Source organism: Staurois parvus, unplaced genomic scaffold, assembly GCF_062004578.1.
Source record: "Staurois parvus isolate SC_StPar_1 unplaced genomic scaffold, SC_StPar_1.0 ptg000894l, whole genome shotgun sequence".
NCBI lineage: Eukaryota > Metazoa > Chordata > Amphibia > Anura > Ranidae > Staurois > Staurois parvus.
In genome coordinates, this window is record NW_028318690.1 from 2,705,689 (window position 1) to 2,733,429 (window position 27,741).

General features: G+C 40.4%; 1 protein-coding gene across 2 annotated transcripts in view; it reads left to right on the top strand.

Annotated features, from left to right (window-relative positions):
* Positions 1-26,585, top strand: part of LOC149442367 (uncharacterized) — a 302,010-nt gene extending 275,425 nt beyond the window's left edge. For both annotated transcript variants that reach the window (XR_016307201.1, XM_089656212.1), the window contains one exon: positions 26,504-26,585. The gene's annotated coding sequence lies outside the window, so the exon portion shown is untranslated. The remainder of the gene's footprint in view (positions 1-26,503) is intronic.
* Positions 26,586-27,741: the final 1,156 nt, after the last annotated feature.

The window sequence follows — 27,741 nt, forward strand, 5'->3', positions numbered from 1 at the left end:
GTACAGTCTGTTTTTGTCTGGGTCTTTCATGCCTCCAATTGGGGCAGACTGGGGTGGGGTACAACACACTAAAATAGCTGTGTAGTATAAGAACTTTCTAGTGAAAACTGATTTATTTAGCGCCCTTTCAGGATACTGGGACGGGTTTATGTGTAATTAGATTTAAAGATTTAAGGGATTATTCAGTGAGGCAATGCAAAGAGCAAAGTTGTGGATCACAGTGAAGAAAAACGAATCTGTCTCCAGTAGGCTAAAACCTGATTGGCTGTTGTGAGGTATTGTGCTTTATTACTGGTCTTTGCACTGTTTTACATAATTACTTTTCAGTTATGTGTGGTTGTTGTTGAGCTGGATTAGGCACTCGTTTCTTATGCCTTTCGGCTGCTGGGTGCATGTGAAAAGTCACCAAAGGACCCCCATAGCTAAATAATCTGCTAAATGCTTAAACCTAACAGTATTCACTCAGAACTGAGATATCAGTTTTTCTGTTTTGTTTGTCCTGGTCATTTTAACCAATTTTGTCTAGAGGTAAAAAAGAAAAAAATATGTGAAAGTCAGAAACTAGTTGGTCTTGTTCCTGAATCCCCAGGATAAAATATGCCTTTCACTTCATGGGGCAATTCATTGAGCAAAGCTGTAGTTCTGTAGGAATTATACTGTTCCCCAAATAAACTGAAGCTGGCAATGATTCTTGCCATCAGATAGCTTGCTCTACTTTCTATGGCCAGCATGTACTCTTTGAAGAGACAGATTATCTCTTTTTCTCTTGATAGCAGTTACAAGTTGATTAGTAGACATCAGTCATTTAGGTATTACATTTTAAATTTGAATTCTGCTTATGCCTAACTAGCCTTAAAACTGTGCTCTCCCCCTACTAACACCCATGCTACTAACTTGTGTAAGAAAGATGTGTATATACTTACCTACTTTTAGGCCGCTTAAGTCCAGTCATGTGATCTCCCTGTGTGAGCAAGCAGTGACTGCAGGGGAGAGGAGAGAGCATTGTCACAATGGCCAGTAAAGCTTGAAGTGGCGACATCACCCATAGGCTTAAGTGGCCCATTCGTTGTCAGTGCTCCTTCCTCTCCCCTACAGCTGCTACTGGCTAACACTGGGAAGGTAGATCATGTGACCAGACTGGATCGGACTGGAAATAGGTAAGTACATATTTTCTTACACAGGTGAGTTCTCAAGGGTGTTAGGAGGGGGGAGGAGAGAGTGTTTTAAGGCTAGTTGGGTGTAATCCTGCTCTCCAGTCCTGGGATTTTCACAATCCTTGCTATTGTGGTTACTGTAATATGTTCGCAATTTTTAATAAATTCAGTTTTTATGGCTTAAAATATGACTCTCCAGCCATGCAGAAGACAAGGGAATAAAGAGATACCAAAGCAGTGGGATTGGTAAAAATGTGATAAGGTTGTGGGATGAGTGTTATTTCAATGGTGAGATTCATCGTGCACAAAAAGAGAGAAGCATTGAAGATAAGAGTTAAGTGCTGTTAAAAGCAGTGACATGACAGTTAGAACGCCATTATAATTTGACACAGCATCTTCAGTTCTATTTTAGTATTCATCATGTTATTCATTTCTAATGCATTGGAGTAAAACTCCCAACTATTTTGAGGTTTGTGTATATGTTTTAGTTGTGGGGAGTGTCCCTTTCATTCTTGGCATTAAAACTGCATTTTTGTAATGTTCCCATGGAAGGTTGCTTGGCAGAAATGTCTTAAACACATTAGTTGGTTTAAATGTTAAAGCATGTACCAGGATTTCAGTGGAACACACAGGGCTGGTTTTAGAGGACGTGGGGCCCCTATCAGACATTATGATGGATTGGTTTCCTTAAAGTGGACCTACATTCAGGCAACCTTATCCTTCCTAACGGCATGAAACAAGTCACTTGTGAATGATAAGTCACCCACAGCAGGCATTCTGCAGCAGTTATTTCATCTAGGTCCACTTCTTCATCCATTGCACAGTGTATTTGTGGGAGAGCGCTTTCTTTTTCCAGATCCCACCACCTGATGTCACCATCAATGTAAGCCAGTAATCGGCTGGAAGAGTGGCCTGGTAGGCTGCTGCAGAGCTAGAACAGAGCATGTCATATGTTTAGAAGCACTCTGACACTTTTGATCTGGATTTGTTGGGTAATGTACATTTTTGTTAATGATTTGCTTTGTCAAACTGTATAGACTCAATATAGACCCTCTTTAGACATGACAGTAGAAAAGAATGTGGCCCTAAGCAAGCACCCCCATCCCCTCAATTGATATTGATTGCAATAGGAACAGAAAATCCACCCATTTCTATACTGGAATGGACCCATCAGACACCAAAATACCTACAAGTGACAGGTAGTCTACACCTCTGGCCAACTGCACCATCTGACTGATTTACTGCAGAAGCAAACAGGTTGTAGCAGGGCCCCACTGACATTCACTGGTACCTAGACTTTGTGCCTTGGCTCCCTTGTGGATGATCTGACATTAAGGGTTATCTAAGAATCCTCACGTTTCTGGAAGCAGATTGGCTAATTGATTAAATGATTTCAGCATTCCCATTCAAGAGAAGCCAGTTGTTAGATCGACTTCACTCTAGCGGGTATGGCCATGGATGAATTGAAATTCGTCTGGTCCATGCTGAACTGGCCAAATTTTGATTTATCTATGGCTAGCTTAAAGTGGTTCTAAAGTATCCAGGGTTGTTTACCTTCATGCATTCTATGCATGAAGGTAAATTCCTTCTTTGTGCAGGTCCCCTCCTATCCAGTGATGTTCTCGACAGCCTCTGCTGTTTGGCGACTCTTCCTCCTCATGGGCTTTGCCGGCAACGGGAGCCCACTGGCTCCCGTTGCTGTCAATTACAGCCAGTGAGCCAATGAGGAGAGAGAGGGGGGTGGGGCTGAGCCCTGGTTCTATGAGTCTTATGGACGCATAAAGCAGAAGCTCGGGGACAGGCATGCAGAGGTGCCCCCAGAGTGAGCGGCTTTTCCTGGGGGCACTGCTCGAGGAGGAGCCAGAAGCGCCGGAGGGGACCCGAAAAGAAGAGGATCACGGCAGCTCTATGCAAAATAACTGCACAGAGCAAGTAGGCATAGACATGTTTGTCACTTTAAGGTACATATTTGTTTGTGCAGAATTTTTTACACCACAGAAAATGACCTCTTGAATAGTGAAAGTTCATTTCACTCAAACATTCTACTTATTGATTTTAATCGCAGTTGTGGGCATTCACAGCACAGTTGTCTAAAACGTACGATACATGTGCATATTTGTCACCGTTTTAGGTAAATGGTTTCAGACACCTTGGGCTCACCATGTCAATTGGCAACATGTGCAATACATTTGAACTAAAGAAGAAACCGTGCCAGTATTTGTAAATCACAGTACAAATCTAAAGATAATTGTAGGTTTGGCCCCTGACATTACAGACCCAAGAATGTCATGACATACATAGCGTATATACATATATACGGTGAAAATAACATCCAGTAGGATAGTTCACGATGCGAATAAGATCATCACTAAAATAAGGACCTGAAAGCCACATCTGTTGAAAATTTAGTCTGATTTTTATTTCAGGGCATGCAATAGGATCATAGAGATCCCTGCTGCCAGATTCATTGTTGGGGAGAAGCTCCTATTGTTGAAGTCTCAAGCCCCATCAGCATTTACCTCTTACTAAAATATCCATTTTACATGGACTAAGAACTTCTGCAACATACAAATGTTGTTTTGGATACTAAAGAGTCCTAGATCCAACTGTAATTATGACTTTGGCAGTCTGGAACGTTAGCCTGAATTTTGCCATTTCTGGTCTGTATATTTTAAGAGTCCAGTTTATTTTATTTAATGTCATTAGCACTAATGGCTCTAGTTGTTTTTCCACATAGAGAAAATCCAGCTACCTTTTTAAGAAGATTTTGAATGTTATAACACTAATAACATAACTGATGACCACAGGGCACGACTGCTCTGCATCATTGGTTTATTAGGCTGTATTTGATGCCCTGCTGTCCTGTATCTGAATGAAATGAAGTAGAAGCAGAGAATTTACTGTATATAAGGCTCCAAAGGACCAATCAACTGCAAGCAGAAGGAGCTTCTAATAGTGACTTTAGATGACTTACAACACAGTCATCTACACTACTGAGCTACTTTTATATTTCAATAGAACAAATATTTTCAGCATAACTAAAGACAAAATGGTCACAAATATTGTATATGTTGTTTTCTCTATATACTCCACTTTTTTGTCCTGTTTTACCAGCAAATTTTGGCAGCTTGCACTTTTTAAAGGAGACCTTCACCCGGGAATTCTCCTCTAACCCTTCTCCCTTCTCCCCACTCTCTACCCAATAGGAACTTTTTTAATTATTTGTTTTAAATTGTTACTGTCCTTGCTTTCTGGATGCCTTGCCTAGGCAAGGATGACATACAGTTGTGTTCAAAATAATAGCAGTGTGTTGAAAAAAGTGAATAAAGCTCAAATTCCTTCTAATAGCTTTTATTTCCATACACACAAATGCATTGGGAACACTACACATTCTATTCCAAATCATCAGAAGAAAAATATATCAAATTTGTGTTGTTCCTCCAAAAAAACTGAAGAAACGTGAATATTAGACTGTTCAAAAAAATAGCAGTGTTTGTATTCTTCTTTACAAACTCAAACATTCACTATATAAACTGAAAAATGTTTGAAGATTTTGACAAACTGTCTCCGGCCACTAGACCCAAAAAGAACAATCTTACTTTCATCAGTCCACAAAATGTTGCACCATTTCTCTTTAGGCCAGTCAATGTGCTCTTTGGCAAATTGTAACCTCTTCAGCACGTCTTTTTTTCAACAGTGGGACTTTGCGGGGGCTTCTTGCAGATAGCTTGGCTTCACATAGGCGTCTTCTAATTGTAACAGTACTCATAGGTAACTTTAGACCTTCTTTCATCTTCCTGGAGCTGATTGTTGGCTGAGTCCTTGCCATTTTGGCTATTCTTCTATCCATTCGAATGGTAGTTTTTCACTTTCTTCCACGTCTTTCAGGTTTTTGTTGCCATTTTAAAGCATTTACGATCATTTTAGCTGAGCAGCCTATCATTTTCTACACTTCTTTTATATGTTTTCCCCTCTCCAATCAACTTTTTAATCAAGGTACGCTGTTCTTCTGAACAATGTCTGGAATGACCCATTTTCCTTAGAATTTCAGAGAGAAATGCACTGTAACCAGCATGTACAACATTTGCTGCCTTCCTTCCTTAAATAAGGGCAATAATTGCCACCTGTTTTTCAAAGAATGAATGACCTCACTAATAGAACTCCACACTGCTATTATTTTGAACATGCCCCTTTCAATTAGTGAATTACACAGAGTCAGCAGCATGCATGTCATGACTGTTGGGTCTGTTGGATTTCTATTACTCTACTACACCTGCTAGTAAATTACTTGCCATGTAGAAATATTATTTCTACCAAAAACAGTGATTGATCAGGTTAGTGATGTCTGACTGCTAATATTTTGAACACAACTGTACGTAGTTGATCTCACTCATGTTCAGAGGCGCTGCAGGATCTGTAGGCCCTAACAAAGATTGTGGCCTGTGCAAGTTTAGCAGTGTTTTAAGCACGTGCTGACATGCCACCGGTCTCTGCCAGGATCTGTAGATCCTGCAGCATGTTTGTAAATGCGTGGAATATCGCTAAAGGATGGCGACTTTAGCCTGGCAGGAGGATAATGCTAGACTCCAGGGACTGGTAAATGTGTATTTTTTATTTACACACAGAAACAATTTATTTACATTAAAATTAATTTTCTGCTGGAGAGGGTGGCTTTACTTTTTAAGTCTATTTTCCAACAATCTTTATTGTTTTTGCTGTACGTTATTCAAATATGCTACATTTTAAAGATGTGTATATGGACTGTAAGAACAAAGGTTTGCATGGTGAGTGTGGTAAAAACTGCAAACATCTTTCACAGTTTTGTATAAATAGACCAGGATGTGCCTGAAGTTATCCACAGGCATACAATACACTATGTGAGTGTGTATATATGTACAGCAGTCTTTCAAGGAAACTGTTGAAGCTCACTTCTCTCATAACTGATCTCTGCAGGATAAGTTCCTTAATTTATTAGAAAAGTATAAAAAATGCATGGTATTCCTCTGGAACTGCTTGATAGAGCATGTAGTGAGCTGTTGCTTAAAATGTATTTAGCTTCAAGCCACTAGTGTGATTACAAGCTCCTGAGGCATCAGAACATTTCGAGTAGTGGGTCAAATCCAAGGCTTAAGCTGTACAATGGTATACTTACCTTTTTCTTTTCTTACTTTATTTTTATTTTTTTTAATATATTAACTTAGTGCAATAATGCTCTGTACTTGCTAGCATATGACTGTGCAGGGTGGCCTGTCTTCCAGTGTTATTACACAGCATATGATTAGAAAATAATTCAGATGATGGAACTTTTCATTTTGACCTTTTCATAATAATTTTGTCAGTGTGGATACGTTCTACCTTCTTACGTTTCCTTAAATTCCTGACATCAAAAAGAGATAATGTGTGGCTGTCTTCTTTCTTGTCACCCTGCATATATAGCTTTAAATGAGCAGCTGCATGTCCTCTTCATCCTATGTCACCTAAGGTCATGGCCTGTGTGACCAAATCAGACATTCTTTAATTCACACACGTACTGTAGGAAGCCAAAGATTTCATTTGGATCTTTTAATTAAGTTCCTTTTTATATATTTTTGTTTAGGCTATCCTACTTTATGTGCTATTTACCATTGCTAGGTTTAGCAGTCTTGTGAGTTTAGGCTTGGGCTGGTCTTTTTTATTCTTTTTAATGTGCGTTTGCAGCAGATGGACAAAAGATCAGAGCCACCGAGGAAGTTGGATTATGTTTGACAGCTAAAGGATGTGCATGTGAGCTCAAAAACAATGGTGGGGCCACTCCCAAGGTTACTGCAGAAAGGTTGCAGATGACATATGTAGTTTCAATTCCAAGTATCGCAGTTTTATAAGTAAATAGTATAAAACTAGAAATTAGAACTAGCTATGTGTTGATCTGTTAAATATAACATTGAACATGTTTTTATATCTGTTTGAGAAGTTAAAAAAAAACTGTTAATCTTGCCAAAACCCGCTTAATTTGATAACGTATTTCCAGCTTTCCCTGTGGACTATAGAACCCACTCCCCATGTTGTAGAGTTCGAGCTTGGGAAGCGAGGTGGTATCTGTAGTCCTAAATTGCTTCCTGTTATAGGGTGAAAGGGCTGCTCCTCCATAGGTGAGTGAGTGTGGATTCACACATGTGCAGTGCAAATTAAAGCTCATTTTTACAGCGAATTGACAAAGTAGTAGTTCAGCGGATCAGAACAGGTTTAGGACAGGGTTTTGGATACAGATACGAATTCTGTGACTGAAGACCTGTTCACAATTGATGACGGGAAGTTTAGAGCGGTTCCCATAGAAGTCAAAGAGACTGTAATCCGCACCTGAAGCGGACTGCACTGCTCAGAAATCGGACAGGACTCTTTTTTTTTTTTTTTTTTTTTTTTTTATTCGCACTGAAAACGCACTGTCAGTGCATCACATATATGTGAACAGGTGCAATAGGAAGCAATGTTATTTCACATGTCATGAGAATTGGATGCGGTCCAAAATGCATCCAATTCAGATATATGTGAACCGGCCCTGAATGTTGTTACCCTAGGACAAGAGGCGTGTTACTCTCAAGATCAATAGGGGAAAGGAACGGGGGAAAAAAAGAAAATTAGTGTAGCCACTACACACCTTAACCTCTTCACGCCGAGCGCACGCAAATGTGCGGCCTCTCAGCGTCTGGGCCTTGACGCCGAGTGGCCACACATTAGCGAGCAATTAAAAAAAAATGTGCTTAGAACGCGCACTCGCAGCACACGTCTGGTACTCAAGTAAAAGTCCCGATCTCCTCTTGTGACTGGGACCTTCCCCAATCATGTGACAGAGAATCACGGTGGTCACATGACCCTAAAAACCTACACCCCGCCTCCCGGCTTCTAAAACCCTTAAAGGGCTGGAAGGCGCCGTTGCCAAGGGGTTAAAGCAGTATTAAACCAAAAAGCAAACATCTATTATATTGCAGCTTACCAATTCTTATATGTGATTAGTAATTTAGTGGGTTTTTTTTTCTTCTTTTTATTTTCACCTTTTGATCTTGCCAATAAGTCTGTTGTTTTTCAACAGAGTAAGTTGTTCTACAGATGTATGAGTTACAGGGTTGAGAGAAACCATTTATTGCTGATATTTAACACCCCCCCTCCAAAAAAAAAAGCTGTTTCCTGTAACTGCTTAAAAAGTGTTTGAAGTTCAGCTTCCATTATTAGTATATCTAAATCTGCTAGCGCATGTAACACCAGGTTGAAAAAAAAAAACTTCACAGATCCCTGCATCAACACAATGTTTATGCAGGGTTCTCTTCTCCTGCGTTATTGTATTCTGATAGAGCGGACTCCTCAGCTTAACAATGCTGCTGTCCAAAGGTACCCCTTGCTCTTTCATCCAGAATGGAGGCACTCTAATACAGGTGTTACTGACCAGATCACAAAGGGAAAACAGAGGGAACAAACTACAAAAACAAAAAATAGTGCTGCCATTATATCTAAGGATTGGTAAGCTGCAATATATTTTTTGAATTTTATACCGCTTTAAGTCTTCATGCATACTAGGAACTGAAAAATAAGACGCTGATAAATGCTATATAAAAAACGCTCAATATGAGCATACCCCCCCCCCCCCGGCATTGTTTCCCTTTTGTGTGCTGGCATTTTCCAGTGTTTAGCAGTTTAGCTGGTCCTTTCGGGTCTAGTATTGATTTTAAGGGGAACACCATGCCATAACTAAAAAAAAAAACAGAGTGGGAGCCACACATCAAAATTTTTTTAAAAATGTCATGCCCCCCCCCAATAAAAAAAACAAAAATTGGCATGTAGTCCCCTCCAAAATCCATACCAGACCCTTATCTGAGCATTTAGCCAGAAAGTAGGGGACGGACAAGCAAACTCAACATGGGGGGGAGCTTCTCCCCAAAGCACCTTGTCCTTATGTTGGTGGGGACAAGGTCCTCTTCCCTATAACCCTGGTAGTGGGGGTCTGCAATCAGGTGGCTTATGTGGGGAATATATATATCACTGTGCAAAAGTCTTATGCAGGTATGAAAAAATGCTGTCAATTGAGAATTCTTCAGAAATACACTATATTGCCAAAAGTATTGGGACGCCTGCCTTTGCACGCACATCATGAACTTTAATGGAATCCCAGTCTTAGTCGGAAGGGTTCAATATTGAGTTGGCCCACTCTTTGCAGCTATAACAGCTTCAACTCTTCTGGGAAGGCTGTCCACAAGGTTTAGGAGTGTGTCTATGGGGATGTTTGACCATTCTTCCAGAAGCACATTTGTGAGGTCAGGAACTGATGTCAGACAAGAAGGCCTGGCTCACAGTCTCCGCTCTAATTAATCCAAAGTTGTTCTATCTGGTTGAGGTCAGGACTCTGTGCAGGCCAGTCAAGTTCCTCCACCCCAAACCCACTCATCCATGTCTTTATGGACCTTGCTTTGTGCACTGGTGCGCAGTCATGTTGGAACAGAAAGGGCCATCCCCAAACTATTCCCACAAAGTTGGGAACGTGAAATTTTACAAGATGTATTGGTATGTTGACACCTTAAGAGTTCCCTTCACTAGAGCTAAAGGGCCAAGCGCAACCCCTGAAAAACAACCCCACACCATAATTCCCTCTCCACCAAACTTTACACTTGGCACAATGCAGTCAAGCAAGTACCGTTCTCCTGGCAACCACCAAACCCAGACACGTCCATCAGATTGTCTGACTGAGAAGCATAATTCGTCACTCCAGAGAACACGTCTCCACTGCTTTAGAGTTCAGTGGCGACGTGCTTTACACCACTGCATCCACCACTTTGCATGCACTTGGTGATGCAAGGCTTGGATGCAGCTGCTCGGCCATGGAAACCCATTCCATGAAGCTCTCTATGCACTGTTGTGCTAACTAGAAGGCCACACGAAGTTTGGAGGTCTTTAGCTATTGACTCTGCAAACAGTTGGCGACTTCTGCGCATTGTGCACTTCAGCATGAGCTGAGCCCGCTCTATCATTTTACGTGGCTTACCACTTGGTGGCTGAGTTGCTGTTGTTCCCATTTGCGTCCACTTTGTTATAATACCACTAACAGTTGACCATGGAATATTTAGTAGGAAGGAAATTTCAAGGATGGACTTATTGTGCAGGTGACAACCTATCACGGTACCACGCTTGAATTCACTGAGCTCCTGAGAGTGACCCATTCTTTCACAAATGTTTGTAGAAGCGGTCTGCATGCCTAGGTGCTTGATTTTATACACCTGTGGCCATGGAGGTGATTGGAACACCTGAATCCAATAATTTGGGGGGGTGTCCTAATACTTTTGGGAATATAGTGTAGAAATATTCATAGTTTATTTTTATCAATTGACAAAATGGAATGTAAATGAACAGAAGAGAAATCCAAATCAAATCCATATTTGGTGTGACCACTGTTTTCTTTCAAAACCCCATCAGTTCTTCAATTCTATTAGGTACACTTGCGTACAGTTTTTGAAGGAAGTCAGCAGGTAGATTGTTCCAAATATCTTGGAGAACACAGATCTTTTGTAGAGGTAGATTGTCTCAAATCCTTTTGTCTCCTTCATGTAATCCTATGCAGCCACCACGATGTTAAGATCAGGCTCTAGGGGAGGGGTGGGGGACAAACCATCACTTCCATGACTTCTTGTTCTTCTTTACACTGAAGATGGTTCTTAATGACATTGGCTGCATGTTTGGGGTTGTTGTCCTGCTGCAGAATAAACTCCAGAGGAATAGGTAGGCCACCTGTAAGTTTGTGATTATAGTGCTTTTATATAAATGCTGAGAGCAAACTAGATGTTCAAAAGTTGAAAATTGCCAAGATATTGAGAAAATTATAGTGAAATAATGTATGAGTGAAAACAGCGGCAAAAAATATTAAAATACAAAAATCAAGCTGCTAAACCTCACCCTCTACTAGAACTAATAATGAAAGTCATAGTGAAAAGGTAGTGCTAATTAAACAAAATGTTATGAATATTTGCACAATTTTTGAGAAAATTATAGAAAACCTTCATGGCACCTACTATATCCTTTAGCCGCTGTATTTTCATAACTTCATATTGAAATCACCTGTTCATTGGTCCAATTATATTTTTGACACTTCTACGCTTTGCATTATTCTACTGACTTAATAAAATCTAAAGGTTTTTGAGTCCCTCGCCTGTCTACCGAAATTGACAACACATTCTGGATATTTTATTTAGTTATTGGTTCATATTATTCCACTAGTAGGGCCTTAACATGTGATACATACATGAAGGATCTTGGAGGCATTGGGCTTAAGGGAGCAATGTACTGCGTAAGGAAATGCTGGGGCTGATGAACTTCTCAGGCACCATGACACGACTCAACTGCCATCTTCCAAAAGTTGTAGGACTTGCATTATGTTAAAAAAAAAAATTATTAAAATCTATGTGTAATACAAAACAAGCTGATTGGTTACAGGAAGCTTCCAGTCATTTTTTGTTATTCGCTCATTTTTTCACAGGCTTCAGATTTTTCATGTACACAAAATCCTGAAGTTCATTCAGCTCATGAAAAGTCCTGATTCCATGTTTGTTACACATTAGTTAGTTTAGTGTTAGTGTAGTTTGGTACATTAAAGCAACATTTTGATTGCATTACATTATTAAATAAACCTACTTTTATTGCCCTCCTTTCCAAAGATTTGTTTCTTGTTCTATCTTATTGAACTCTGTACAGTTCTGCATCGTTTTTTAAAGTGTTTCCATGGAAGGTTCCTATGTCAGGATATTTTATGGACAGTCGATCTGAGATGTAAATAAACCTTAGGGAGTGGTGAACATGAGGACTCGGGAGTCCATTGCATTGATTTGTGTCCAGCAACCGCAAAAAAACATTCGGTGAGGAATTTGTGTCCCCTGGTAGGAGCTATCACTGTGGCTTTTTATGACTCTTTACAGGGGATCAGAACTAAGTAGGTAAAAGTTTGGGAGATGAAGTTGCTCTGAGCAGTCATGTCACATGTCTAGTCACATAGATCTGTCTGGAGAGTTGTCGGGGAATGGGACAGTAAGTCTGCGCTGCTCAGAAACGAGAGATGTCTGAGAACTGTTAAGTATAGCTGACATCACAGATGAGTAGGAAATGCACATGGAGAGCATACCTATCAGAGGGGAGAAGAAGGAAAAATTCCATTTAATTGGAGTGCAAAAACTGTGAGCAGTGAGGAAAGTATATATTGCTCTGTATACAGTATTGTGAGATAACCATTTTCATATTTTTTAATGCATACATTTTAGACTGCATTAGGTCAGCATATTTTGCTACAGGCCCATTCACAGAACATTGCACTCTGTCACAGCTGTTAGGTATCATTATGTATGTAGTTCCCACATTGCATTCATTTTTTTTATTTTTTTTATATGTGTGATCTTAAACCATTCTGTCAAGGTGAAGGTATGAGCCGCTGAGTCTGCAGCTGGAGCTAAATAGGTGGAGCAGCTGCATGAGCTTCTGTATGTCTGATTTTATTACTGAATAACATTTTAGAGGTTACTCTGTGAAGATAATATGCACATTGACCCGCAGACATTAATAACCACCTCCAGACAAAACATTATATTTTGTTTAGGATGAAGCTGGGAAAGGTTAGATCCTCTCTTTGTGTCTCTATATTGGGGAGATTAGTTCCTACTTCCTTTCAGGGTAGGCGGTAAAGTGAAATCTCTCTAATGGAGGACACATAAAAAAAACAATTTTTTATAGAGTGGGGAAGGATTGGAGCTTCTGTAAATATTTTCATTGCTTTCTGTGCCTTCCTGCCCCAATATTAACCACCCCAAGTGTCCCAGAACAAATTGGGTGGATGTTTCACTCTGTTGCATCTTGAAAGTTTCAAGAATAATCCAGACTTTAGTACGGTGAGCACAGTGAACAGCATACAGCATCCAAAGAACACTGCTCTGCAATTCAGGGTTTGTGTACAGTAGACAAGTCTCCCTTTCAGCTGATTATTATAAAAGCAAACACCTTAGTTCTAAATGGCAAGTATCAAAAATATGCTTGTGTATAAATCATGAAAAATGCAGTCTTATGTATATCCTATAAATACTAATGTACCATACAATTCACATGCAGTATATAACTTTCAAAAGGAAAACAGAAACACTTCAGGCTTCAAAAAAACATTTTCTTCTTAATGGAGTTATGTAGAAGAAAGCCTTTCAGAACCCTCTTACCATCCACAACTAGTAGCTATGTAAAGTGGTGCCATAGGATCTACATTAGAAGCTGAGATGTCTTTCTGGCATGTTTCGCCTCAAAAGGGTGTGATCAAAGCAGCTACAGCCTGCAGAGCACAGTGATTTTTTTAGATGATATATGCTGTTCACTGTGCACATTTTATATACAAGTTGTTGATTGTTTTTTGAACTTATTATATAGTGCAACATCCACCCAGTTCATTCAGGGACTGCTGAGTCTCAACACAGACATAGTGTTTACTGGATGTTACTCATTATGCACACCCATTAACAAAGTTGATGTTGTTTTCTAAACCTTTTAAGATACTGTAAATATTCAGTTATTTTGCCTTGGATTCTGGTGTTCCAATTTACAAGTCCAGAGTCTGCAAGAAGTTTTTGCTGGATGCCTGATGAAGTTGGTTTGCTGTATACTGCATGATATCCATTTTCATACACAAAGTTTCAGGATATCCTTGACATCCACAATTGGACTTTGACTTGATTTTCAGTGTGAATATGTAGTACAGCTTGGATGCAACTCTGATAAGGAATGCGTATTCTATGGGGCCGAAATCACACTTGAATCACACCAAAGTAGTACAGGAACCTTTTCCAAAATTTCACCATGCTGAGTTGCATTGATGTGAAAGGGCACCATTGAAAACAATGTGATTTTCATTGTCATGCATTTCTGTGCGACTCAAGGTGCATCTGAAATCACACTAGTGTGAAAGGAGCCTGAAACCCTGATGCCCTTTGTAGAAACTTTGACTGTATTTTGGTGAAATATGTATTTTAAGAGCAGTAGAAATTTAAGGAGGGGGAGGGGGGGCGCAAAGAAGGATGTTTTCCCTATTTCTAGATCTTTCTATAAAGCTGTCATTTTGATCCTCATTGATGTTTTAATAGATTGTCCATGCACTTTTTAATGTACTCTGTTGTGATGGTTTGACAATTTGTTCATTGAAGACAAAGACTTTTGCATACCTTTGCGCAATATATTTTATGAGAATCCATAAAGGTGATATCACTGCTATTAAGATTATTATTCAGTTAAATTTGGTCCTTATCCCAGGGGAATTTCAGACCATACTCTCCTTTTTCTTAATCTGGCACTGAGTCTGTGGGGGAGCAGGGGGTCGTGGAAGCTGTTCAGGTATTGGGTCGCAGACCAGAAAATTCAGGAGACTGTGCAGGAGAACCTATGCCAATACTAGCTAGATAATTTTGATTCTACTACTCCTGCTACAGTCTGAGATGCTATAAAAGGCTTGGCTGCACGTAGAGCATATGTCGCATATATCAGCGAACAATCCCTTGCGGAGTTGGAACAGAATCTCTGAGAGAAGGAGGCTGCTTTTGTGGCTAACCCTGATCGACTCCGTTATGGAGTGCTGAAACTGGCCCTGTGGGAGGTTGCTTTGCTCCGAATTCACTGGGAAATCCATGCTCTCTACAGCCCAGAGGGTATTTGAGTTTGGTAATAAAAATGGCAGGCTTCTGGCTTGGCTGGCTAGGGGACAGTGCTCCACTACAAACATTAGTGGTATTAAGGATACTGATGAGACGCTACTGCGATCTCCAGAACGGATCAATGGTAGATTCCTTCAGTACCTTTATATTCTACTAGAGTGGACTACACAACGTCTAACTTGGGTGCCTACGTTGACCAGATTGACTTCCCTACCCTTGACCCAGATGTAGCCTTGAGCATGGTATCACCCTCAAGGATGTGCAGGAGGCTATAGACCAGTTACAACAAGGTAAAACTTTGGGTGTGGATGGACTTCCTGTGGAATTCTACTACCTATATCAAGAACTTATCTCACCCAGGCTCACTTCCTTGTTCAGTCAGTTCTTCTCCCAGGGCTTGCTCCCCGAGTCAATGTCTGAGGCCATTATTGTGTTGGTGCCCAAGCCTTGCAAGGATCCTGCAAACTGTGCCTCTTATAGGCCCATATCTCTACTTAATGTAGATGCTGAGATCTTAGCCAAAATTCTTGCTAACCGGCAGTCTAAAGTCCTAGAATGTGTAATACAGGTGGACCAAACTGGATTAATGCCTGGCAAGGGCACTGACCTCAGTCTTTGCTGACTCTTCCTTAATCTATTGACTTTTCATTCCAATGGCGGTCGCAGGGTTTTTGCTTCCTTCCGAGAGGACATTTGATTCCGTGGAGAGAGGTTTAATCTGGGAGGTACTGAAGCGATTTGGCTTCAGGCATCGGTTTCTTCTGTGGCTGCCTCTGCTGTACCAGGCTCTGGTGGTTCGTATTGGGACTAATGGCTAGCTCTCTGAACTTTTCCCCCTACAGCAGGGCACTAGACAAGGGTGCCCCTTGTCCCACTCCCTCTTTGCACTGATATTAGGACCCCATATTAATTTGGAACTCTAGCTCAGTTGAGGGTCTTAAAGTGGGTTCCCTCTAGGAAAAGATCTCACTCTATGCTGATGAAGCACTTCTTTATCTTCATGATGCAGGGTCATCTTTGCGGGCAGCCCTGGCTTTGATGAGTTTGGACGTTACTCTTAGTCTGTATAAACTGGACTAAGTCGATACTATTCCTCTTAGATGCTGGAGCATGAATGTTGGTGGAGGTTACCCCACTGCAGTGGGTGGATCAGTTTAAATATTTGGGAATTCAAGAGAAGTGGGATCCCTGGGACTTTTTTGAGCTTAACCTTCGTCCTCTACTGACAAAGCTGAGGGATAGGTGTGCTTCTTGGAGTACGCTACCGCTGAACCTCCTGGGCCGGATCAATATTCTTATGGGTGTCTAGATGTTTCAAAATAAACTGTAATATGGATGTAGTGCTGGGGAAGATCCTAGTGCCTAACTTTTCATTTGTTCCTCATCAAAGGAAGAATATCTTTCCCTTATTGTAAAGGTTCTGCTGCATTTTAGGTTTTTATGACTACAGCATGTTTTTTTACCTTTTGACATAAACATATCTGGCAATTGCTGCCTTGGATCCCAGTCTCCAGTTTCTAGCAGGTGAGCTGGACTCAGCTGCATGGTCACTTGAGTATAGATACATTACAGATTTTGGATCTTCGCTACTTTGATCCTGTTGGTGGCACTGTGTCATATAATAACATCTCCTCTATCTGAAAGTAGTGCCTTTCCCTGTTATCTTTAGAACAGCACAAATTAGTCAGGCACAGAGGAGGGAACAGTGTGTACTTCTCTATATAGTCAGCTCAATGTATTTTGGCATTAATTGCACTTTGGCTCATTATGTTTTTTCAAGCAGAATTTACTTCTCTGGGTCTTTATACTCACTTGCTCCAGAGGTGTTTGTCATTTCTATTGTTTTCTAAAGAAGACCTTGCTGAGCAGTGAGTGAAAGTTTTAAGGTTCCTGCTTCGATTCAAGCCTCGTCTTTCTTGTGTCATTCTAGATTGCTCAGCTTGCTGCTCCATGCCATTTGCATTCTTATGCCATATTAGGTCATCTTGTTAAACCTTTCAGTAAATTATTTGATGAACTTCACTGGTGCAGTTGAAAGCCCAGTGTTAATTTCACAGGATTTATAAACTCTGCTGATGTTCAAACAATCCACAGAGCAAGTGCACTGACATGACAGCTCTATTAAAAACAAGCCTTGTTTGCTTCCCTTTGTGTTAAAGCTGCTCCCATCTGCCAGGGCTCTGCTGGCACCGCATTGTGAGTGGCAAGTGCATTTATTACTGTAGATGGGGAGAGACAGATAACAAAATACATTTCATTGTAATGGGCTGTATCCCGCTCTACTAGAGAGAATGATTTGTGTGTCTGTTAATTATAGATTATATAATTTGAACTAATGGTTAAAGGAGAACACTAAGCAAAACACCAGAACCAATCATAAAATGCTCTAATTTTTTTAAATGTGGCTAAACTTGGACTACTTCACTTTCCACCACTGCACCAAAATACCATGCCCCACTGTTCTCCAGTGCACCAACTCATGCTACCACACTTACCACCACTGCCTTACATGCACTGCTCCACTGTCCCTCACTGCACCAACTTACACTACCCCACATCCACCACTGCTCCAACATTTACTTCTCAAATGTCCACCACTGCACCAACTTACACTGCCGCACATCCACCACTGCTCCAACATTTACTGCTCAAATGTCCACCACTGCACCAACTTACACTACCCCACATGCCACCACTGCTCCAACATTTACTGCTCAAATGTCCACCACTGCACCAACTTACACTACCCCACATGCCACCACTGCACCAACATTTACTGCTCAAATGTCCACCACTGCACCAACTTACACTACCCCACATGCCACCACTGCACCAACATTTACTGCTCAAATGTCCACCACTGCACCAACTTACACTACCCCACATGCCACCACTGTACCAACATTTACTTCTCAAATGTCCACCACTGCACCAACTTACACTACCCCACATGCCACCACTGCACCAACATTTACTTCTCAAATGTCCACCACTGCACCAACTTACACTGCCGCATATGCCACCACTGCTCCAACATTTACTGCTCAAATGTCCACCACTGCACCAAATTACACTGCCGCACATCCACCACTGCACCAACATTTACTGCTCAAATGTCCACCACTGCACCAACTTACACTACCCCACATGCCACCACTGCACCAACATTTACTTCTCAAATGTCTACCACTGCACCAACTTACACTGCCGCACATGCCACCACTGCTCCAACATTTACTGCTCAAATGTCCACCACTGCACCAACTTACACTACCCCACATGCCACCACTGCACCAACATTTACTTCTCAAATGTCTACCACTGCACCAACTTACACTGCCGCACATGCCACCACTGCTCCAACATTTACTGCTCAAATGTCCACCACTGCACTAACTTACACTACCCCACATGTCACCACTGCACCAACATTTACTGCTCAAATGTCCACCACTGCACCAACTTACACAACCCCACATGCCACCACTGCACTAACATTTACTGCTCAAATGTCCCACCACTGCACCAATTTACACTACCCCACATGCCACCACTGCACCAACATTTACTGCTCAAATGTCTACCACTGCACCAACTTACACTACCGCACATGCCACCACTGCACACACATTTACTGCTCAAATGTCAACCACTGTACCAACATTTACTTCTTAAATGTCCACCACTGCAGCAACGTGCACTACCCTACTTGCCACCTCTGCACCAACATTTACTGCTCAAATGTCCACCACTGCACCAACATTTACTTCTTAAATGTCCACTACTGCAGCAATGTGCACTACCCCACTTGCCACCTCTGCACCAACATTTACTGCTCAAATGTCCACCACTGCACCAACTTACACTACCGCACATGCCACCACTGCACAAACATTTACTGCTCAAATGTCCACCACTGCAGCAACGTGCACTACCCCACATGCCACCACTGCACCAACATATAATGCTCAACTGTTCACCAGTGCACAAATGTGTACTGCGCCAATCATCACCACTGCACCATTGCACACTTCTGCACTTGCCACCACTCTACTAATTTTATGGCTCTCCTCCACTGCACCAACATGCACTACTCTACTCGCCAACACTGCACCAACATGCACTACTCTACTCGCCAACACTGCACCAACATGCAGTACTCAACTTGCCACCACTGCACCAACATGCACTACTACACTGTCCACCACTGCACCATTGCACACCTCTGCACCAACTTGCACTACTCCACTTTCCACCGCTGCACCAACATGCACTACTCTACTCACCAACACTGCACCAACATGCAGTACTCAACTTGCCACCACTGCACCAACATGCACTACTACACTGTCCACCACTGCACCATTGCACAACTCTTCACCGACTTGCACTACTCCACTTTCCACCGCTGCACCAGCAGGCACTTGTTCACTGGCCATCCTTGGTGCACTATTTCGCTCTCTATCACTGCACTGAATCAAGCTTGGCCACTTAGAGATGCTGTTTTAAATGTACATTTCTGTATTCATCCCATTTAATGAACTTGTACAGGTTTGCTAGTAACTTCATAAATGTGCTCACTCTTTGCATTTCATTGCCTGTTTGGCAGTAAATGATCTAATTTAAAGTTTAAATTCACCTTTTGAGAAATGCACATTTTTTTTTGTTGCAGATCACTGGTGCCATAAAGGTCTCCTGCAGACCTATCCGTATATTTGCTTTCCTGTACGGGATACACTGACAGGAAGAATCAATGAACACGCTTCACAGTGCCATGGTAGTTCATTGAGAACTACAAGCCGATATCCGCAAAGGATGAAAGTACTTGTAGTTCATTCATTCAGAGAACTCTGTGAATGAATGATGCGGTCAAGTAGGCGGAACCCCGCACAGCTGCTGTTTTTAAAAAGTGAGTTTGCACGGGGAACTTCTCCCCATACTGCTGTCACGGGGGGGTAGGGGTTCGGGCAGCTGCTGCAGCATTGGGAACATGTTACATGTTCAGCTCTTAAAACAGGTGAAGCATGTAACATGTTCCCATAGGTGAACCTATCCACAACTCACTAGCAGGCCTTGTCATTTGATTCAAAAGTGAACACACTTACAGTATATGCTTCTGATTGTAAAAGCAGATGCTAGGAATAGTTTTTTAAAGTCTAAAGTGTCCCATTGGATAGATTTTCCTTTATTTCTTGTTCCAGGCCTAACTCCTTTAAAGCAGGGTCCTGTCCTGGGCAGGTGTACAGCATAGCTAGAGGGTATTCATAAAAGATGGAGTTTATTAACGTAAGAGAACAAAAATGTCTTGTTAGTTAGGACAGGAGGTTCAGTACGTCCCCACTCTGTACAAAACTGAAATAAAAAATTTGGCTTTAGATAGAATTTAAACATCACTTTAAACTTTTCAAGCTTTTATGAAACCAACTTCAATGTCACCTTTGTGCCTGAGAGCCATTAGAGAGACATAGGAGAAATGGGCTTAGGATTCAAAAGTATAAAAACGTATCTGTCACTTTCAAACTAAGCTCAGGTCATATGTCCTGGAATAGTGGGGACCTCCACTGGAATGACTCTGCTGGAATGACAGTAACCACAGTGCAGAACTGCTACAGGTCACATGACCTGTTGTTTCTGCTTCAGGTCACATGATATGTAGCCATAGTATCTCAAAACCTGTGGTCTCCAACTGACCACAGGACATTTTAGAAACCACTATAATTCCTCTTTAGTAGCTCTCTTGAAGCTGACCTAAATTTTGTGTTTGGCCATCTTTAACACAAGTGCAGCGTCTTCAAGGCTTCATCTTGTAAGAGTTAAAGATGGTGACTTTAGAGTTGTCACATTATCTTTTGGCTTACATTTTAAGATGTTTGGGTTTTTCAAAGTTATTTGTGGTTTAGCTATGTAACAAATAAGGCTAGTGAAATCTAAATACACATCACTGGAAACCACATGATAATAATTCTGGGATATTAAAACTTTGCATTTGTCCAAGCTTCTTATTATGTCTCAAAACACGATGAACCACTTTGTTGCCAACAAATGCATTTCTTCACAGAGCAGTTTCAGTGGAATACTTCTGGGGTGCTTATTTTGGAATTGGTAAGCTGTTTAATAAAAAAAAAAAGAATGAGCGCAGTCTAGCAAACAATTTGTTTTATCCCGATTGATTCTTAGTTCTATCTGTTCAGGATGCATTGATTATGCAACCATGATCCATGAATTTCCCCAATATACAACCCATGTGTTCGCAGAGAACATTCTCCGATTGAAAGTACAGTAACATTAAAAGAGTCTATTAAGACTTCCAAGCAAAGCAGTTACTTCGTGACTGAAAGGACTTCATTTATGAAGAAAATATTTATTGCCAAACCACTAAAATGTGATCATAATTCAAAGAAATCTGGATGCCTTTTACATAAATAATAAGGCTTCAATTTGGGAGTGTCTTCCTGGAATTCAGCACTGGTGCAGCATTAACAATATGTTGTATTACAAGTGTTTTTTTGTGAATGGGCTGAAGTAGGGGACTTACACAAAGGTTTATTTTGTAAGGGTGGAGAAGATTACTGCCAGATTTGATTCTGTAGTTCAAAGAGTAACTTCGCTTTTGTTGAGAAAAAAACAATCCTGCTGGTTGTTCATTGTATATTGCAGAAATGTATTCAAACGCATACAAGCAGAAAATGACATTTCTGGGGGTGTTCTTTTTCTGTGCACCAATAATGTACAGATGGCCTCCAGGTTGTCACATTGCATTGAATTGTACAAAAACATTACAGTGGCTGCAGATTGAGAAGGAAAATATGAACATTAAATTACAACATCACTAGTTTAACTATTGTATATGCTATTTTTTTTATTTGCTATATTTGTTTTTCAATAAAGTGAAGTTACCCTTTAACTTGAATATGTCCCTCGAAGAGAAAAATAAAATGAACATCTATACCACTTAAGAATTCCAGATTGGAGCACGTTTAAGACTGTAACAGGCCCAGACACCCACAAAAGGGGTATCTCCATCAAGAAGCTGCTTCTCAGGCTCTGGAACACGAGACCAGTGAATCTGGCTATTGCTACCCCAAGATCTAGACAACACCAGATTTGAAGTAAGCCAGAAGGTAGACTCCCTTATTTGAACACTGATACAAGATATATACACTCAAGGGACAGTCCCCCCTCCCTGCATAATGACAGAGGGCAGGGCAATCTAGTTTAGTAACAAGAGACGCACAGGTATTCAAACTTCAAACCAACAGACAGTCCCATTAGGAGGGAGGGCTGCTGGAGACACCCCCCCCCCCCCCACACACACACACGCTTAGCTAATACACATAAACACATACATCCCATAATAGTTTGCTCCCAAGCAAGACAAACAATAGAACAATGGGATGCAGCCACACAACACCAAACAATCCACAACCCCCACCCCACCTATCTCCTAGACATGTCTACACAATATTAGGACAGATCACCCTGTACCCCTAACAGCCACAGGGTGACTTACACATAATAGTGATATGGGGAGCTGAGACAGGGGTCTCCCCACCTCTCCAAAGTGAGCTGGGTTCCATGGGCCCCCCACCCAAAGTGACACCCGTCACAAAGACGTGCTATAATAACACAAAAGAGCCTTTATGGTAGATTTACGAAAGGCAAATAAGCTGTTCACTTTGCAAAAGAATTTTCCCTTAGCTTAGTGAATGAGACAACGCTCTGCCAACTTCAATCATCCGATCATGTGTTTATTTGTTGTTGTTTTCTCATGCTTGTGATTTGGATATTTTTCTAAAGTAAATTTTTACCTAAATTACGAAGCTGAAAAAAATGTATCTTGCAAGATAAACAACCTCTTTGGGTTTGTTGCACAGTACTAATATTTTTGTTTGCTTAAAGTAGACCTTTCAGCTTAAATTCATCTGTCCCTTATGTCCTTCCTTCTACCTTCCCTATACAAACTCACCAAGTACAGCAGATAAATAAGTATTGAACATGTCACCATTTTTTCTCAGTAAATACATTTCTAAAGGTGGTTTTGACATGAAATGTTCACCACATGTCGGTAACAACCCATGCAATCCATACATACAAAGAAACCAAAACAAATAAGTTCAGAAATTAATTAATGTGTAATAAAATGGATTGACACAGGGAAAAAGTATTGAACACGCTAGCTGAAATTTATTCTATAATTCATACAAAATCCTTTGTTTGTAATGACCGCTTTAAGATGCCTCCTGCATGGAGAAACTAGTCGCATGCACTGCTCAGGTGTGATTTTGGCTCATTCTTCCACTCAGTCTTCAAACCTTGAAGGTTCCGTGGGCCTCTTCTATGAACTCTGGTCTTTAGTTCTTTCCATAGATTTTCTATTGAATTCAAGTCAGGTGATTGGCTGGGCCATTCTAGCAGCTATATTTTCTTTCTTTGAAACCAATTGAGCGTTTCCTTGGCTTTGTGTTTGGGATCATTTTGTCTTGCTGAAATGTGCACCCTCGTTTCATCTTCATCATCCTGGTAGATTGTGGCAGCAGCTTTTTATCAAGAATGTATTGGTACATTTTTTCATTCATCCTTCCTTCAATGACATGAAATTTGCCAGTACCATATGCTGAAAAACAGCCCTACACCATGATGTTCCCACCTCCAAACTTCACTGTTGGTATGGATGTTTTTAGGGTAGGTCTCATCTGACCAGACTATATTCTCCCAGTATTTCACAGGCTTGTCTAAATGTTGTGCAGCAAACTTTAAATGAGCTTCAACGTGCTTTTTTCCTCAGCAATGGAGTCTTGCGTGGTGAGTGTGCATACAGGCCATAGCAGTTGAGTGCATTACTTATTGGAAACAATTGTACCTGCTAATGCCAGGTCTTTCTGAAGCTCTCCACAATTGGTCCTTGGCTCTTAGACAACTCTTCTGATTCTTTTCACTGTTCTGTGCTTCTCTTGTGAGGAGCACCTGGCCGTCGCTAGTTTATGGTGAAATGATGTTCTTTCCACTTCTGGATTATGGCCCCAACAGTGCTCACTGGAACATTCAGAAGTTTAGAAATCCTTTTGTAACCAATGCCATCATTATGTTTTGCAACAATAGGGTTGCAAAGGTCTTGAGAGAGCCCTTTGCTTTTACCCATCATGAGCTGTTTCTTGTGTGACACCTTGGTAATGAAACACCTTTTTTATAGGCCATCAGTTGAGACTGAGCCAGCTGATATTAATTTGCACTGACAAGGGGCAGGATTGCTTTCTTATTACTGATAGAATTCAGATGGTGTCTTGGCTTTTAATGCCTTTTTACACCTCCCTTTTTTCATGTGTTCAATACTTTTCTCTGTGTCATTCCATTTTATTACACATAACTTAATTTCTGAACTTATTTGTTTTGGTTTCTTTGCATGGGTTGTCACTGACGTAGTGAAATTTCATGTCAATAGCACCTTTAGAAGTGTATTTACTGATAACAATGGTGACATGTAAAATACTTATTTTACCCGCTGTATATTAAAAAATTATGAAACATAAATACATTTATTCCTATATATAGATTGGTGGCCACCCACTAACTGATTTTTCATCTAGGCAAGGGTCATGTACTGTATGTATCCGTTACCTACAGCCTCCTAGGTTATTCACGTTGCATACCTCTGGAGGGTGGTGAGAAATGAAGGGAAATTTCTCTAATAGGTCAGAGATGACAAAAAAAAAACCTGACGGGTTCTAACCTCCCAAAATAGGAAAAAAAATTACTTCACAACTCTTTCACATCCCCCCCTTCTAATTGTTAATTAAAAGCAGCGGTTCTGTTGCTGTAACTCTTCATCACAAGTGGGCCCAGCTCATTCCATTCTCCAGTTGACTGACCTTACGGTTGCTTCCTGGCTACAGGCATTATCAGGGGAGGGATCCATGTAGGCAGGAGCATGAGTTGACCAACTCTGCCTGGACAGACAAACCACAGCTGAAAGATGGGTTCACTTTAAGTACATTGTATTCAATGGTACGGCATGTGTTATTGTATAGTCACATTTGTGCACGGTACTTGAGTATGTGGGTAAACATGATCTAGATGCAGTACATGTAATACTTATTTTAAAACATTTATGAAACTCGGTGATGGAGAAAAGTATAATTTCTCCAATATGCAAAAAAGAAAAATACATTGTGTTAAGGCTTTTTCTCACTTGAAAAAAAAACAGTATAGGGCCATAAAGCATATAAACTACCCAGTTCTCATCTTGTATACAGTTTAGAAATGTTCCCCAATGGGGCCTATGTAAGAGGATTGTACCAAGAACCAGCTTTCAGAAATTTGGAGTTGTCAAATCATTGAAGAATAATTTTTGGTTGGATATTGTGGGTTAGTTTTGCACATTCCTGTTTGCATTATTAAATATTGTACATGCCATTGAATGCTGTGCATGGTAGATTTGATAAAATGCAAAGTAATCCAAATATTACACTAAAACATTAAAAGAAAAAAATAATCATACTTGCTCTAAAGTGAATCTGTGAAATGTGAGGCAAGATAATGGTGATGCAAAGCCAACTTGAGACACAGCAAAAAATTCAGGCTGCCTTTACCAAGTAATCAGCATTGGAAAGTCAAAGGTTTTGGCCTCTTTTGCATCATTGTCTGACAATTTGGAGAAACTTATATCATTGTACACTTTGCAAAACCTGCATAGCAGCTATACAGTATCAAGCCAATACTCTGTGCTTGCAGGACATCGAAACATTAATGTAGAGACACTACCCAGGCTCAGCGGAAAGATATTACTTTGTCTAATTAGTGAATTGCTGCATGCTGAATTGATATTTTCTCAGTGAAGGATATCCTTTAGGCTCCATGCACACTAGCATTTTTTTAAAGCTTCTAGGAGCTATTATCAGCATTTTTTATGCTCCTAGAAGCTAAATAGTGTTATCTTATGTGTCCATGCACTCTGTTTTAGGAAAGTAGTGTTTTTTGAGCTTCAGCATTTAGGAGCAGAAAAAACAAATGTTTTTTGGGAGCGTTTTTCCGGCAGAAAAAAATGCTGAAGACTCCTAAGCGCTCCTAATCGCTACTAAAACGCTCCTAACAGATTTTTTTTCTAACTTTTTTCCTACTGTACTGTAAAAATGCTAATAAAATGCTAATGCTTTGAAATGGTATTAAAACGGTACTAGAAATGCTATTGGCAGTGTTTTTTTTTTGTTTTATCCAGCATTTTTGAGCTTAGTAAAACCACTAGTGTGCATGGAGCATGAAGTTGAGTTTTTGTTTACCATGAATTATACTAAGTGCTTGACTAGAATGCTCTTAGCAGTATACAGTCCATTTCTTTACATACAGCAGATGCAGGATTGGCTTCCTAGCATAAAGCTGAATTGGACACAAATGTAATCTTTCAAAGACTAACAGATTTCATAGATTTTACCAGCCTTTGAGACAAAGGCCATTTTTCAGCCTTGATAAAGAGTTCTTGTGTTCCCAAAGCACCCAATATGTATGGAATGACTTCTCTTTTAAAAGGTGTAATTTCTAGTAAACTTGATTGCTGATGCAATATTTATCACGCATGCAATGTTTAAGTCTGACTGCATTTATATACAATTTGGCCTGTTTTTGTCCACTTTGGAAATAACATGAAACAAATGTGTTTGTTTTTTTTAACAGGTGTTTGTAATGTCGGGATTCTGATAAAGAACAGAAGACGCTAAGACACATTTGTGCAACTTTAGTTCTGTTAAGAAACAAAGTGAGTATAGAGCTTCCAGAACATCTAAAGTTGATCTGACACCAAATGTAAGTTTTCATGTTAAGTGCATGCATGCTAGTGTTCCAGTTCAGCACCTAGGCAGGCCATAGAGGAGTAGAAAAACAAACGATCTGTTGAACAAAAATATAAACTGTCATCTGATTTTTCATACAATTGTGCCATCAATTGTTTCAGAATTTTCCCTGCGAAAATTTTTTTTCTTCATCTGTGAAATGATGCAATGTATTTTGAGCTATTGGCTTGAAATAATAACATGTACTATGTTTAGTGCCCATCTGGATTCCTTGTTGTGATTACAAGGCTGCAATACACGAAATGTTACATTTGCTTTTCCCCTACAGCCACCTCTGGCTGCAGGAAATTTTTCATTTCCTATAGTAGAAAATCACACACACTACGCTATGGTCATCAAAATAAGATATGATAGAACTTTCGTGACAAAGAATGTTCTTTTTGCTCAGGCGCAATTCAGTTTTGTTTTTTTCCAAACAGTAACCCTATGGACAATTACAAAATCGTTCGTTCTCATAAAAATTTCCTACAAAAATTCTCGATGGGTGCACGAAAATCGACTGTTGCTGTGGGCACACTAATGATTCGAAAATCGAACAACCATTCTTTCGACACATATTTTGTTTGTTTTTTGACTCATATATAGCCTGCTTTACTGCTGTTTATCACCTCTCAAAGGAATCAAAGTTTTCTCCTTGGCAATGCCTCCTTCATCTTTTTTTCTTAAAATTACCATTGCCATTTTGGTTCAGGTATCATCTATGTTCAGCATGAATATCCTGCACTAAGATGCTAGAACAGAGATGAAACAACTTTGTAAATCCTGGTGCCTGTTTGGTTCATGGCTGTATTCAAAATGTCTGACATAAATCACCAGAGATCAATGTATTATGAGGCCAGGGAAACCTCCCACTGTTAAATACCAGGTAAAAGTGCCCAGTATTGAAATGGTTAACAAATACAATGAGTTTAGCAGATTAGGTGATCAAATCTGATGCAGCTTTTGCATTCATTAGGCAATGGATGGCAATTCTCCTAGATTGTAAGCTCCGAGGAGCAGGGCCCTCCTAATCCCTCTTGTATTGAACTGTATTGTTGCTATATTGTCTCCCATTATATTGTA